The following is a 14,777-nucleotide window of genomic DNA, read 5'->3' on the forward strand; positions in this document are numbered from 1 at the left end:
CTGATGTGAGAAAATCATACTCAATTTGCACAATAGACTGACTTAAGAATTCAAGTTTTATTTGAAAACGAGCCTAGATTTTCTGATCAGGTTCAGAAACCCTATTTCCAACCTCATTAGACAAAAACGTCATTTGCATTCAACATTCTCTCTACGTTGACCACTCCAAAGGTCTCTGCACACCTATCAGCATGCTGATGCCATGCCCAGCATTGATTTCTGGTATTGGACGTTGCTGACACATACAGACCTCCCAGATCTGTATAGAAGAAATCAAAATGAGATGGAATGCAGCTTACGTTTAGATGAATTTTCAGAACAGGAGACTTCCAAAGCAGCATAGATGAATTATGCCAAGAATTCATGAAAACCAATGTGAGAATATCAGCATGTTAACCACATTTTTTTTTCAGTAAGTAGTGCCATATCCTGTTATTTAAAGATCCTGTAGCCACTTTGTAAGCTATCAAAAGAAAGTAAATAAGTTTTTTTTAATTTACTTATGGGATGTGGGTATTTTAGTTGGCCAGTGTTTTCATTGCCTATCCCTTGTTTAGGAGTCATAGAGTTGTATTGTATGGCAATAGACCCTTTGTGCAACTCATCCATGCTTAACTAAGTTTCCCAAATCAAATTAGTCCCATTTGGCCCATATCCCTCTAAACCTTTCCTGTCCAAATGTATTTTAAATGTTGTAACCATGCCTGCATCTATCACTTCCTGTAGCAGTTCATATCCTTTGTATGAAAAGATTGCCCCTCAGGACCCTTTTCAGCTTTTCTCCTCTCACCTTAAAAATCTGTTCTTTAGTTTTGAGCGCCCCTGTCCTACGGAAAAGACTTTCCTAAGCACCTTATCTACGCCCCTCATGATTTTCTAAATCTCTAAGGCCACCCCACAAACTTCCTATTTCCAGTGATAAAAGTCCTAGACTATCCAGCCTTTCCTTATAACTCAAACTCTCCAGTCCCCCTCCAATTTAATCAGATCTGTCTTCTAGCAGGGCACCAAAACTATACATAGTACTCCAAAAGTGGCCCCAGCAACATCCTGTACAAATACAACATAATGTCTCAAATCCAAAATGTGGTGGTCTGAGCATTAAGGCAAGCATGCCAAATGCCTTCTTTACCACCTTGTCTACCTATTGCCCTTGAGAAGGTGGTCATGAACTGCCTCCTTGAACCGACTACAGTCCATATTCTGTAGGCTGAACCACATTATCATGAAGGAATGCCACAATTTTGACCCAGCAACAGTGTAGGAATGGGGATATTTCTAAGTCAGGATAGTGAGTAGCTTGGAGGGGAACCTATGGGTGGTGATGCTACAATGTGTCTATACCCTTGTTCTTGTACATGGAAGTGGTCATGGATTTGGAAGGTGCTGTCAAAGGATTTATGATGTCCTGCAGAAATTTATTTTCTATATCCTAGACACTGCTGCAACTGATGTTGGTGATGGAGGGAGTGGATGTTGTGCCAATCGAATGGACTGCTTTCTCCTGGATGATGTCAAGCTTCTTGCGTGTTGGAAGCTGCACCCATCCAGACGAGAGGGGAGTATTCCATCATACTCCTAACTTGTGCCTTGTGGATAATGGTCAGGCTTTGGGGAGTACTCACTGCAGTATTCCTAGCCTGCTCTCATAGCCACTGCCAAGTTGGATTTCTGGTCAATGGTAATCCCAACAGACACCATTGAATGTCAAGGGGCAGTGATTATATTATCTCTTATAGAAGATGTTTGTTGTCTGATATTGTCACACTCTGTTGAATGTAATCTTAATGTCAAGGGCTGTCACTCACGTCACTTCTGGAATTCAGTTCAACATTGTTCTTTTATCTAAGGCTATAATGAAGTCAGGAGGTGAAAAGCCCTGGCAGAACCCAAACCGGATGGCACTGGGTAGGTGCTGCATGATAACACTGTTGATGACACCTTCCATCACTTCAGTGATGATCGAGAGTAGACTAATGGGCCTTTGGGGTGGATTTGTTCTTTTTTGTGTGCAACAGGACATATCTGGGTACTTTTCCACACTGTCGGGTAGATGCCAATTTTGTGACTGTATTGGAAGAGGTTGGCTAGGGGAGAGGTAAGTTCTGGAGCCTAAGTCTTCAAAACCTTTGCCAGAATGTTGGCAGGGCCTGTAGCCTTTGCAGAATTCCAGTGCCTCCAGTCATTTCTTGATATTACGTGGGGTGAATTGAGTTGGCTGAAGCCTAGTATCTTTGCTGGAGATCACTGGAGAAGGCCAAAATGGATCATCCACATGTTTTTTTCTGAGTGAAGATTGTTGGGAATGCTTCAGCCTTATCATTTGCACTGATGTATTGGAGAATGGGAATTTTTATGGCAGCTCCTTCAGCGAGTTGTTTAATTGACTATCACCATTCATTACTGGGTGTGACAGGACTGCAGAGCTTTGATTCCACGAGCAACAGATCAGATCCATCAGTTCTGTCACTTGCTGGTTGGCAGCTTCACCAGGTTAACACCTCATTTTAAGGTGTGTCTGGTGCTGTTCCTGGCATTCCCTCCTGCAGTCTCCACTGAACCAGTGTTGATCCCCTGGCTTATTAGTAATAGTTGTGTATGGAATATGCTAGGCCATAAGGTTGCAATTGTAGTGGAGTATAGTTCTGCTGCTGTTGATAGCTCATTGTGCCTCATGAATGCTCAGTCTTAATTAGTCAGCTCTATTTGGTACGTTGATTGTACCACACAACACAATGGAGGGTATTCTCAGTGTGAAGATAGGACTTCAGCGATGATCACTCTTTCTTACTATTATGGACAGATACATCTGTAGCCAAAAGATTAGTAAGGATGTGGTGGAGTATATTTTTTCTCTTTTTGGTTTTGTCACCATCTACCACAGACCCTGACCAGCACGTTCCTGGTGGTGGACAGTGAAATCCCCTACCTAAAGTATATTTTGCTTCCTTGTTCAACATGGAGGAGCACTGATGCATTAGCCAAGGGAGGACAGTACTTGGCAACCAGCAGAAGGTTTCCTTACCCACGTTTAATGTGAAGTCTTTAGACTTAAGGTCTGGAGTCAATATTGAGGACTCTCAGGGCACATACAGGGAAGTTTTGAATCTTTTGAAAAGCATTTGAACAGAATCTTTTGAACAGCTGAGGAAAATGCAACCTTGTACGAAATCTTTGTATCCTCTTTAGTCACAGGAGAGGCCCCAGAGAACGGCCCACATTGTTCCTTTGTTTAACAAGGGCAACAGGAATAATCTAGGAAATTATAGGCCAGTGAGCCTTACATTAGTAGTAGGGAAATATTGGAGAAAATTGTTAAGGATAAGGATTTACTCACATTTGAAAAAATATGGACTTGCTCAAGAGAGAGAGACAGCATGGTTTTGTGTGGGGAATATGTCTCATGAACAAAAACAACTTGCAGGTCTGGCAGCATCTGTAAAGAGAAATCAGAGTTAACGTTTCAGGTCCAGTGACCCTTCCTCAGAACTGATGGTAGCTAGGAAAATGTCGATTTTAATGTATAAGATAGAGTTGGGAGGGCTGGGGCTATAAGGAATAAATGATAGGTGGGGATAGAGCCCAAAGAGAGAGAACAGTTGGACACAAAAAGGAGTGGATAACAATCTGCCTTGGAGGGTGAATACCTGTAATTGGAGACTTTAGTGATCTAGGTGTATAAATCAACAGTTCCCCAAAAGTGATAATACAAAGTGGATAAGGTGATCAAGAATGTATATGGAATGCTTGCCTTCATTGATCAAAGAATAAAGTATAAATATTGGCAAGTCATGTTACCGCTGTTGAGAATTTTGGTTGGGCCACATTTGGAATACTGTGTACAGTTCTGGTTGCCACACTCTCAGAAGGATGTGGAGGCTTTGGGATACAGAAACCAGGTTTACCAGGATGTAGCCTGGTTTGGAGGGTATTAGCTGTGAGGAGATGGTAGAAGTTGAGAGGCTTGGATATAGTGCATAGTTGGAGTTTTTCTCCAGGGTAGAAATGTCAGTTGCTAGGGGTCATAGATTTAAGGTAAAAAGGGAGAAAGTTTGGAAATGTGAGAAGCAAGTCCTACCAACCTCTCTCACAAAGAAGGTAAGTATTTGGGAGTGGAGGTGTGTTGGAAGCAGATACAATAACAACATTCAAGATCCAAATATGCAGGCAATAGAGGGAATACAGGCTGAGTGAAGCCAAAAGGTTTTTAACTCAAGAAAAGGCATCATGTCTTGGTGCTGTATTGTTCTTTCATCTGTGTTCAGAATTATAAGATAGGATGAGGCTGGCTACCACATTCAACCAACATAGACTTAGAACACACGTGAGATCCTTGATTAGATATTTTCTCATGAGCCTATTCAGTGATATTACACACCTCTGGAGCAGATGGGACTTGAACCCAGGTCTCCTAGCCCAGAGGTAGGGACACTACTGTTGTAGAAGAAGGCTTGGCCTTGAGTACAGTAAATGTGATATTTTGATTTTTCAAATCATGAAAATGAGTAGCTAATGGAAAGCAGAGTACTGTTCTACATCAGATTAAGTTTACAATACAATCCATGTTCTAGATTAATCTAACATCCAAGAAATACTGTAACTTGTTTTACCACATCTAAATAATTAGAGGGAACAGTGCCACACGAGACGGTTAGTCATTTTAATTGAAAAGTTATTAAAAATGGATTCCTGGGGATCCGGAATGGCGACGATCTAAGAAAATCGCCCTGCAGAGCTTCCCATCGCAACGCAAGCAGGATGAACCTTTAAACCGCCCAACCCAGACCATCATGACATCTTGGGACTCCAGAAAGATTGTGGAGTCGTGAGAAACTTTTTTAAAAAATTAAACTTACCTGCATTTCCAGCAGCCAGAAACGCCGAAAAAGGGAGGAGGAACATCAGAGGCCGGACCTGCAGGATCCTCAGAGTCTATTACTTTCCAGGCCCTGGTGGACGAGCTCGCGAAATCTCATGAGATGCTGGAGAAACAAATTGAAGAGAAGTTGGCTCCAATCTCTTTCATGCTGCAGAAGCATGAGCAGCAGCTGGGAGACGTGGAGAAGAGGATGGATGAGGTGGAGCAGAGAGTCACAGTGGAAGCTGATGCCAGTTCAAAGGATAGGAACCAAGCCCTGGAGACACAGGTCTGTAATTTGCGTGGAGAAAGTGAGGATTGCAGATGGAGATCAGAGCTGAAAAATGTGTTGCTGGAAAAGCACAGGAGGTCAGGCAGCATCAAAGGAGCAGGAGATTCAACTTTTCGGGTATAAGCCCTTCTTCAGGAATTCAGGAATCAGTGGATCTTGAGAACAGGAAAAAAAGCATTTGGATCATCGGCCTGAGGGTGAGGAAGGTGAGTGGCCTGTGGAATCTGTTGAGGATTGACTGCTGAAATTCCTTGACTTGGAGGCTGGCATGAGAGGATTGAAGATAGAGAGGGCTCACCGGGTTGCAGCACGGAGATTGGGTCTGGGTCAACGTCTTCGTCCTCTCCTAGTGCAGTACCATCATTACCAGTATAAGGGGAGAGTCATGGAAGCTTCCAGAGTCCAGGGGAAGGATCCGAATGCCCTAATTTAAGAGGGCTCTAAGATCATGTTCTTTCAGGATTTCTCAGTGGCAGTGATCCAGAAACACAAATCTTACAGTGATGTCAAGAGAAGACGGAGGGAGCTTGGGATTCGGTACTCCCTGAGGTATCCGGCAGTGCTTCGGTTCACCTTGGATGGATCTGTACATCTCTTTGACATGTCGGAGAAGTCAAGAGACGTTAAGGACAAATTAACCTAATTTGAACAATTTTAGTATGTATAAATAGTGTTGTTTGGGTACGTCTTAGCATCTTGTAAAAGAAACGGAGGAAGTCGGTTGGAGCTTTTTTTTTCATTTTTTTCTCTTAATAATTTTGTTTAAACTTATAATTGGCGATGGTTTTGATGTACATTTTCAATTTCTAAGTTAGGATGTACCAAAAGATGGGTGGGGTATTCCCCCTTTTTTAAAATAACTTTTTTTTATTCATATTGGTATTCTGCAGGATGTGTTTGCCCATTACTGCTTATGTTTGTAGGATGGCTCTAGCTGGGAAAAGTGAAGGTGGCTGGGATGGTTGGATGCATACTTATGGGCAGTTTGGGATGGGTAGTTGCCCCTCTGGACAGGGGGTGAGTTCCCCTACTCAGTGCTGTTGGTGATTTTTTTTGGTTTTTGTTGTTTTTAATTTTCAATAGTTTTGTATGTTTGTCAAATGTAGTGGTTTTAGTTTGTAGTTTTTATATTTGGTGGATCATATGACTAAGGTTCAGCAGTTTGTGGTTCAGATTCCTCCTCTCTGGAATTTAAATGTTATCATAGGAAGTTATGGCTAATGACTTCATCAAATAGTATCAAGAAAGTCACTCACCAATTAAGAAGGTACTCTAGAGTCTTAGAAAGGAGAAGGTGGATATTGCTTTGTTACAGGAGACACATTTGGATGACAAGGAGCATCTGAAATTCCAGGAGAATGGCTTTGACCAAGTTTATTTTTCATAATTTATACCAAATGCAAGGGAGTGGTTAAATTGGTTAGGAAGAATCTCCCATTTAAGTTGTTGGAGTGTGTTAAAGACACACACGGGAGGTTTGTAATTCTTAAATGAAGAAGAATGTGGTGTTTTAAATGTTTATTACCCTCCAGCCCATCCCCTTAAATATTTGGTAGACGTTTTTTCTAAACTGACAAGTCTCAAGGCCCGGCACATCATTATAGGAGGAGATTTTAACTGTCTCATGGATCCCACAGTAGACAGATTTGCTTTTTACATTGTTGACAGAACCATTGGCAGAGGGCATTTGTGGGGATCCTAATATATCAGCTCCAGAAGTAGGGTCAAAATTGCATAAGATATCATCATATGTAGACGATGTCCTAATTTTTTTTGGACAAATCCAGCAGTTTCAGTGCCTCGTCTGATACAATGCATTCATGCGTTTGGCACTTTTTCAGGGTACAAGATTAATTTTACTAAATCAGCGGCTATACCTACGGGTGGTCTTATGAAAGAGCTAGGTCTGGAAGGTGACCAAAGATTCCCATTTAGGTGGGAGGGGTGTGTGTATTTGGGTATATTCGTTACTAGAGTTCTGGATCAGCTGTTCAAAGCCGATTTTATCTAATTATTTGAAAAAATTAAACAAGATCTTCAAAGATGGGAGGCATTCCAGTCTCATGGTTGGGTTGGATAGCTCCTTTATTTGGCATTGTGAGCGGCCCCTCCACTAAATTAGCTAAACTGCAACTGCCTCACAGATTGGGGGGGGGGGGGGGAAGCGGGGGAAGAGCGAGGGGGGGGAAGCGGGGGAAGAGCGAGAGTGGACCTTCCGGACATTAAAAGTTACCAATTGAGCTCGCTTTTGTTCTGAGTGAGTGATTGGGTTTGTGGAGATCCTCTTTCAATATGGCTAGATATTGAAGCCTCCCAGGCAAGATGTCCCCTTACCAGTTTGCTGTTTTTGGACAAAGTGAGGACAGTTAGGGAATATTGCCATAACCCAATAGTTACCAATACTGTTAAAGCAGAGGACAATTTGGCAGAGGGAAGGTAATGTTGGTAAAATATCTTTGTTTATTCCTTTAGTGGGTATGCCAGGTTTTCAACTGGCAAAGATAGATTTAGGATTTAAATATTGGGCAGCTAGGGGTGTGGCTTGCATAGGTGATTTATTTAAGGGAGCTTGGTTGACCAAGATACTCCCGTTCTCACTGCTTGCATATTGTGTATGAAGGATTTACAAATGATAATTGCTGCCTTCTATCCTCAGATCATAGGTATAATGTCTTGACAATTGTCAAAAAGCCAGAGTTTGTAGCTTTAACCTGTCCTCTGAATTAGAATTCAATTTGAGATATTAATTTCCTGCATTTTAGTTACTTTAATGCTTTCTAACGTAACTTCTGCTACTTAATTTCTTGCTATAAATATCAAATAAGGAAGTTGTAAAGGTCAGCCGTAGGATTGCCATATTGGCTTTCATGAAACTTTTGAGACAAACTATATTCAAGAGTTCTAATTATGAGACTTTCCTTTAGAGTAAGGTGACAAGTAAACAGTACAGGTGCATTTCTCAATTTTTTTTATACAAATGATTAGGGTTTAGCCACTGCCCAAATATAAATTAAGCCCTTACCTTCCCAGCAGCCCTCACTTCACTCCACCTCTCCTCACCGCTCTGTAAAAATGGAGCTTGTGCCTCTTGCTTGACTCGTAAGGCCATAGTCATAGGGAATTCTAGCGTAAGGGGAGTAGATAGGCGGTTCTGTGGCTGAAAACAGGACTCCTAGATAGTATATTGCCTCCTAGGTGCTCGGGTCAGGGATGTCGTTGATCGGCTGTAGAGCATTCTAAAGGGGAGGGTGTACAGCCAGTTGTCTTGGTGCATACAGGCACCAACGATAAGTAAAAAATGAGATGAGGTCCTGAAAGAAGAATTCAGGGAGCTAGGAGAGAAGTTAAAGAGGAGGACCTCAAAAGGTAGTGATCTCGGGATTACTACCAGTGCCACGTGCTAGCCAGAATAGAAATGAAAAAATAAGCAGGATGAACATGTGTCTTGAGGGATGGTGTCGGAGGGAGGGGTTCAGATTTGTTGGACATTGGGACTGGTTCTGGGGAAGGTGGGACTATTACAAAATGGACGGTCTACATCCGAACCAGACTGGAATCAATGTCCTTGGGGGAATTTTTGCTACTGCTGTTGGGGAGGTTTTAAACTAATGTGGCAGGGAGCTGGGAACCAGAAGAGGAAACAAGTAGGCAGTGAGGTGTAAACTGGAGACTGTAAGAATCATGAAGATAGCATTAATAAGGGGGGAGAAAGAAAAGTATGCAGAGAGCAGATGAATGCAAAAGAACTGGTGGCCTGAAATGCATCTACTTTAATGCAAGGAGTATAGCGTGTAAGGCAGATGAACTTAGGGCTTGGATTGGGAGTATGACGTTACTGCAATCATAGAGACTTGGTTGAAGGAAGGGCATGATTGGCAACTAAATGTTCCAGGATATAGATGCTTCTGACAGGACAGGGAGGGAAGTAAAGGGGGGGTGGAGTTGCATTGCTGGTCAGGGATGATATCACTGCTGTGCTAGAGGAGGACACTACGGAGGTCTTGGGTAATGAGGCATTATGGGTGGAGCTGAGAAATAAGAAGGGTGCAGTTACATTGTTGGGGCTGTATTACAGGCCTCCCACCAGTGAGCGTGAGGTAGAAGAGGTAAACCGATTATGGAAAGATGTAGAGGCAATAGGGTAGTGTTGATGGGAAGTTTTGAATTTTCCCAACGTTGACTGGGATACACTTAGCATCAGAGGTCTGGATGGGGTAGAATTTGTAATAAGCGTCCAGGAGAGTTTTCTAGAGCAGTATGTCAATAGTCTGACAAGGGAAGGGACCATACTGGACCTGGTACTGGGGAATGAGCCAGGACAGGTGGTAGAAGTTGCAGTGGGGGATTAGTTTGGAAACAGTGACCACAATGCTGTAAGTTTTAGAATACTCGTAAATAAAGATGAGAGTGGTCCTAAGGGAAGAGTACTAAACTGGGCCAAGGCCAATTATATCAAAATTAGGCAGGAGCTCTCAAATGTGGATTGGACACAGCTATTTGAAGGTAATTCCGCATTTGAGATAGGTTAAAAGATCGTGCAGAATAGGCATGTCCCATTGAAGGCAAAAGGATAGGAAGGGCAAAATTCGTGAACCGTGGATGACAAGAGAAATTGTACGACTGGCCAAGAGGAAAAGGGAAGCGTACATAAGGTCTAGGCAGTTGAACAAAACAGGCCCTGGAGGAATATCGGAAAAGTAGGACATCTTAAATGAGGAATCAAGTGAGCTATAAGAGGTCACAAAATAGTTTTAGTGAGCAGAATTAAGCAGAATCCCAAAACATTTTATTCTTATATAAGCACCAAGCAGGTAATTAGAGAAAGGATTGGTCCACTAAAGGATAATGAAGAAAGGCTGTGAGTTGAACCTGAGAGAATGGGTGAGATTCTGAATGATTACTTTGCATCAGTGTTCACGAAGGAGAGGAACATGATGAATCTTGAGATTAGAGATAGAAGTTTGATTAGTCTGAATCATCTTGACATTATGAAGATGTGTTGGGTATGCTAGAGGTTACTACGGTAGACAAATCCCCAGGGCCAGGTGGGATCTATCCCAGGTTGCTGAGGGAGGCGAGAGAGGAAATAGCTGGAGCCCTGACAGATATCTTTGTGGCACCCTTAGATACAGGTGAGGTGCTGGAGGACTGGAAGGTTTCTCATGTCCCCCTGTACAAGGAGGGTAGTAGGGATATTCTGGGTAACGACAGACAAGTGAGCCTGACTTGAGTGGTGGGAAAGTTGCTAGAGAAGGTATTGAGGGATAGGATCTATTTATATTTGGAAAAGAATGGGCTTATCAGTGATAGGCAGCATGGTTTTGTGCAGGCGAGATCGTGCCTTACCAACTTTAGAGCTCTTCGAGGAAGTGACCAAGTTGATAGATGAAGGAAGGGCTGTTGATGTCATATACATGGACTTTAGCAAGGCATTTAATAAGCTTCCCCAGGGTAAACCAATAGAGAAAGTGAAGTCACATGGTGTGCAGGGTGTTCTAGCTCGGTGGATAAAGAACTGGTTGAGCAACAGGAGACAGAAGTAGTAGTTCAAGGGAGTTTCTCAAAATGGAGAAAAAAAGGTGACCAGTGGTGTTCCACAGGGATCAGTGGTGGGGCCACTGTTGTTTGTGATATACATAAATTATTTCCAAGAGGGCACTGTTGATATGATCAGTAAGTTTGCTGATGGCAGATTGGTGGAGTAGCAGAAAGCATAAGAGACTGTCAAAGAATACAGGAGGATATAGTTAGACTGGAGAGTTGGGCAGAAAAATGGCAGATGGATTTCAATCCAGACAAAAATGAGGTGATACATTTAGGTAAGACTAATTCTAGAGCGAATTGTACAATGAACAGAAGAACCTTGGGAAAGGTTAATGGGCAGAGAGATCAGGGAGTGCAGGTCTGTTGAACCCTGAAGGTTGCTGCACAGGTGGATAGAGTGGTCAAGAAGGTATATAGTATGCTTGCCTTCATTCGATGGGGTATGGAGTATAAGAACTGGCAAGTCATGTTAAAATTGTACAAGACATTGGTTCAGCTGCATTTAGAATACTGTGTACGGTTCTGGTCGCCACATTACCAAAAGGATGTGAACGCTTTGGAGAGGTTGCAGAGAAGGTTTACAAGGATGTTGCCTGGTATGGAAGGTGCTAGCTATGAAGAGAGGTTGAGTCGGTTAGGTTTATTTTCACTAAAAAAAAGATTGAGGTTTACAAAATCATGAAGGGTATAGACAGGAACAAACTTTTTCCCAGGGTGAAGGATTCAATAATGAGAGATCATGCTTTCAAAGTGAGAGGTGGAAAGTTTAGGGGGGATATACGCAGTAAATCCTTCACACAGAGGGTGGTGGGCGTTTGGAACATGTTGCCAGCAGAGGTGGTAGAGGCAGGCATGGTAAATTCATTTAAGATGCATCTGGACACATGCATGAGTAGGTGGGGAGCAGAGGGATACAGATGCTTAGGAATTGGAAGACAGGTTTAGTCAGTACATTCTGATCGGCTCAGGCTTGGAAAGCTGAAGGGCTTTTGCCCTAAACGTCGATTTCGAAGCTACTTGGACGCTGCCTGAACTGCTGTGCTCTTCCAGCACCACTAATCCAGAATGTAAGTTTTCTTTGTTCAGGATACTGATTAGGCTTGAGCATTTCAGCTATGAAGATTAGCTGGATAATTTTGAGTTATTTTCTTCAGAGCAGAGAAGGTTGAGGGGAGGTATTGGAAGAGTGTACAAGATGATGAGCATGATATGATGAATAGAAGGTAGGTGCTCCCCTTATTATTAATCCTTAAACTAAGGGAGCTTTATTTTAAAATGGATGGCAGGAGGTTGAGAGGGGATAGGAGAAAATATTTTCACTTAGTGAGTGGTGGGAACTGGAGTGGACTGCCTTTTTATAAAGTACTTGGGAATGTCGTAACATTCAAACTTATGGGCCTAATGCAGGTTGTAGTATGTTTGATAGTACAGAGTTAATGGGCTGAAGAACCTCTTCTTATACTATGAACTTCTATTCCAGATTTATGAAATGAATTTCAAGCTTGTTTCAGTTACAATGACCAAGACAATCAACATTGATTACTGAATAAGATGGGGTTTCTATACTGTCCTTTGGCTAAGGAAATTTATCATCCATCATCCTTAGCAAGTCTGCCATATACAGGCCAAGGTGGTTGATCTTTTAATAAAGAAATCCTGCCAGAAGAACCTCTGCTTATCTTCAAATATTCTTATAGTTACAAAAAAAAATTAAATACATTGCAGAGCTATCAGCAGGAACTTCAGTTTTACTGACTGCATTGACATGTGTATTGTTTCAGAGTCCAAAGAAACCAATTACAATTCTGCAAATCAGTGACTGATTGCAAAGGTCTCAAATGGAAGATCAGAAACGAATGCCTTCAAAATCAAGCAGTTCTCGACTTCTAACACTTATCTAGTTACTACCCTCAAAAATCAGTTGAAAATATCAGAATAGATAGAGAAAATACTTACCTTAGTCAACTCCATGCCAAATCTAAACACACAAACATAGACGTATGGTCTGCTGTAGAAGTGTGTTAGAGAAATAACAAATTCTAGCAGCACCTCTAGAGAGTTTTAATGTTAAAGTCTAATGTGAAAACAGATGCTGCCAGATCTCCTCAGTTTCTCTAGTGCTTTTTTTCCCCTCCAAGACTTCCAGCATCCATAGTACTTTTTAAAAAAATATGACTTAGAGAAGTACAGTGTTAGTGTCCACTACACCAGTTTACAAGCCACTATCTCCAGCTCTGCATACAAGAGATTCACCCTGTTCTTGACACATTGCCAAAACAAAAAAAACCCACTAACCCAGTACTGGTTTGCCATATGTCCCACATTCCATATATGTTGAAGAAAAAAAAACTAATATTGAGCAGTTCCTAGATCTGGGCAGCCACCTTTCTTCAAAGTGTCATCTGTGCAATTCTGGGTCATTAAGTAGATAGATAGACTTAATAATGAATTAAATGAATGGGAAAAAGGTCAGAAAGGGGAGTTAAAAGATTCAGATCAGCTATGATCTTATTGAGAGCAGATGTGATGAACTGAATGACCCATGTATCGGAGTTATGTCTCAAGCAGCCAAGGCCACGAATCACACAAGTCAACAAAAGTCAAACATGGAGTTACAAAAATTGCAGATACTGGAAATGTGAAACAACATTGTTAGAAAACTTCAGGCCTCGCAACATGTGAAGAGAAAGTGAAGTTAACATTTCAGATTCAATAACTGTCAGAACTGTTGTAGCAAGGTAAAGGTTGATATGTATGCTGAAGGTGAAGTGGGGTGTGGAGGGGAGACTATGTGAGAGAGATGTGCAGTCTGCCTTAGGGAAGTAGTTGCTGCAAATGGTGTCCATTGATAAATGATAATGGACTGTGTGTAGCAGCCCAGGTCGTGACAGGGCCTGGGAGTGAGATGGATAAAGAACATTGAATACAGCACTCAGGATCTAAATTAGGCTTTAAAGTAGATGTCAATGCCAGCCTGCTTCCAAACATTAATAACCTTGAAGCCAGACATACAATTATTCAGACAGAGCACCTCCCATAATCAATGGCAATGGATTGTGTGGTTCAGTTGTTAGCACTGCTGTCTCACAGCATCAGGATTGATTCCAGCCTTGGGTGACTGACAGTGTGGGTTTCCTCTCCATCCAAAAAGATGTGCATATTATATTAAAAAAAACACAGGCCCATGGATGTCAAGCCATGTGCAGGTTACATGAGTTTTTTTTAAACTAGGGGAAGCCCACTTAGAGTTACAGGGATGGGGTGGAGAAGAGTTGATGCAGGCTCGATGGAGAAAGGGGTTATTCAGTCCATTGTAGGGATTCTGATTCAATGACATTTTAAAGACTGGAGGTGGCGCTATCAATTTTTTAAAAATGTTACCTGATGAAGGAGCAGTGCTTAAAAGCTTGTACTTTCAAATAAACCTGTTGGACTATAACCTAGTGTTGTAATTTTTTAAACCATTTAAAAACACCCACCTATCTAAGTTGCAACAGATGTCACATCCAGATGCCTTTCTGAGGCAGGGCAGCAGTGGAGAAGCAAGTGTTTACACTCCAGGGTCCACCACCTCATGGGGTATTCTGCCAAATTTGCCATGAATCTGCACAACAGAAACTTGTGACTGAGTAGATGTCATCCTCAAAATAACAGGCAGCCGGTAGCCCTGTACAATTACATATCAGTTACTCAGGGCAAGTGCAATAGGGATATTTATCAAACAACTCTAGCCTGGCCAGAGCCACCCACAGCCTGTTGAAAATGGTGTAAACATATTGAAGCCAAAAGTAAGGAGCCAGTGCAGATTTCAGAAGGGATGGTTACGTTTAGTAGCAATAACAGAGCAGATGTGTTAGTTTTCAGAAAGGTCTGTGGTAGATATTCTCACATCAACCACAGGAAGTGTAAGGGTAGTCAGTCAAATTGGCCATTGCATTTATGAAATAGTAGTCTGACGTATAGTTTCTTCAAATTTAAAAAAAAACCCTGAATACACAGAAGGAAAACCAAATTTATGGGTCAATTCATACAGAGAAGATTAAGATGACAACACAAATTTTGAAACTTTCTCCCATAGTAAGT

Source organism: Chiloscyllium punctatum, chromosome 1 (genome assembly GCF_047496795.1).
Source record: "Chiloscyllium punctatum isolate Juve2018m chromosome 1, sChiPun1.3, whole genome shotgun sequence".
Taxonomy (NCBI): domain Eukaryota; kingdom Metazoa; phylum Chordata; class Chondrichthyes; order Orectolobiformes; family Hemiscylliidae; genus Chiloscyllium; species Chiloscyllium punctatum.